General features: G+C 32.3%; 1 long non-coding RNA gene across 1 annotated transcript; it reads right to left on the reverse strand.

Annotated features, from left to right (window-relative positions):
- Window positions 1-872: 872 nt before the first annotated feature.
- LOC122606518 lies at window positions 873-1,793 on the reverse strand. Its single transcript, XR_006324927.1, has 3 exons — window positions 1,692-1,793; window positions 1,515-1,576; window positions 873-1,406 (listed from the first exon to the last, which is right to left on the reverse strand). It is a non-coding gene; the product is annotated as an uncharacterized LOC122606518 (long non-coding RNA).
- Between the last annotated feature and the right edge of the window lie 251 nt (window positions 1,794-2,044).

Here is a 2,044-nt window from a genome sequence, read left to right on the forward strand (position 1 = left end):
TTATATAACTTAGACAAATATTTTTACAATCAAAGTTTAAAACTGAAGACTTGACAAGTCAAAATTGAATATTTATTATGGGACGAAGGGAGTAATATATAAAATTAATTTCAAACTCTTTTCTGTAAAACTTACTTTGGAACCGTGTCCCATTCAATTCGTTTGAAAGCGTATGGTTTCAAATTCTTCGATATCTATGTAATTGTATACCGCTAGGACTAAGAAATAATTACATTTTATTGATTGGTGCATGTATTGTTTGAATAGTATTGTTATACACTTTTTTTATACTTAACAAATATCATGAGTGTTAATTTTTATTGTTTCTAAGTACGCCTAAAAATTATCTATTTGTTTTAACGGAAAAAGAGGAAAATTAAAAAAGAATTTATAAAGTCTCAAACCGAGGTTTAGATAAGTTTATCCAAAAACATCCTCATCATATTATACTTATTTATATTATTGAAACATTTATTGTCCTAAAATTATTATATTATACGAGTATTTTACTATTGACTCATTGTTTTAGAGACCAAATTTTTATTGTCGAGACTGACCTACAAAATTTTTTATAATCTCAAAGACAACACTGTTTATTTTCATCTGTTTTATTGGTTTTTGTTGTAAGGAGTGTACCTAATTACAATTTGGTGTCCACGTACAGTGTACACTATACGAATCCATTATTTAAATTTTGTATTTTTAATTACCAATAATATTGAAGTTGATGCGTTTGGTTTTTGTGGATGTGGCCATCGACACATTCTAACTAAAGGCATCGCAAGTTACAAAAAACTGAAAAAGTACTAGTAATACGAGACCGAGTAATAGATCTGTACCGAAAATAAAACGCCATTATATTCACGGAATATGCTTATTACATTGTAAACGTACATCCAAGGACTAGTAAATTACTAAATTGTTAAAATATACACCTCGTGATGGCCGATCGAAAAAGTTAACTAAAACCGAATACATTTTTAAACCTTGTAATTATGACGGGACATAGACATAGCATCACATGTACTTGTGTCAAACAGCCCGATGTCCTCAATCGACCCTTTAACCATCTTCGAAGCCAGGTAAGAACAAATCGAGACACCCAACGCAATAACTTGATACCAAAGCACGGTTCTAACATACTTAAATCGATATGTGATGCTTGTGATGACGTAGGCCTTGAATATTGCAAGCAAGGAGAGACACAAGAGTGACACTGCTGAAACTACCCAAATCGAGAGTTTCTTGTCATTGGTCTTAAGAAATGAAAACACGAATGTGGATGGTGGAATCATCCCAAATAATATGAAAGATAGCATAGCCAAAGTAGCATGAAATGGGAAATAATTTACTCGTCCAAGTTGCTCTGTATATGTTTTACCACCTCCTTTCTTAAGTCCCCAAATCTGTGTATAAAAAACTCTTCTTAAAATTTGAGCTATATACTTTAAATTTGATGTGTATTATACTATAATATATGCATATGGTTAAAGAACAATCTTTGATTTACTCACATTGGTTACAAAGAAAAAGCACCCGCCGATTAGCCCTGCCAGTGCAAAAGCTACGACGTTCACTGTAACATCATATCAAAATAACCAAGTGTTAGAGAATAATACGAAAGACGTGTAACCATAATATAGACGTACGTGTTGGTAAAGTGATAGAAAGCGGATTATATCAAGACTTACATATGGTGGTATCAAAATCAGCAAAAAATGCTACGATAGATATGCTTGCTATGATCTCCGTTAAACCTCCATACACGATGCTTTTCAATATCTCTTCTTTTGAAACTAGAATAAGCAAAATTAACCCATAAGTAATTAAGCTGTTAGTAGTCCTTCAACATCAAACATAAAATGGTGGATTTTCGTATCAAAACTTAGAATATATAGGTTCCATAAAAATAGATTACCTAAGTGCCTTAACCAGAGAAGCAGTTTCTTGGTGGCTTGCCCAAGAACTTTGATATTGAGGACCTTTTCTAGTTTGATGACTGACCATATTCTAAGTAGCCCTGTTTGGACTCGAGTAGTCACAT

This window comes from Erigeron canadensis, chromosome 7, assembly GCF_010389155.1.
Source record: "Erigeron canadensis isolate Cc75 chromosome 7, C_canadensis_v1, whole genome shotgun sequence".
Classification (NCBI taxonomy): Eukaryota; Viridiplantae; Streptophyta; class Magnoliopsida; order Asterales; family Asteraceae; genus Erigeron; species Erigeron canadensis.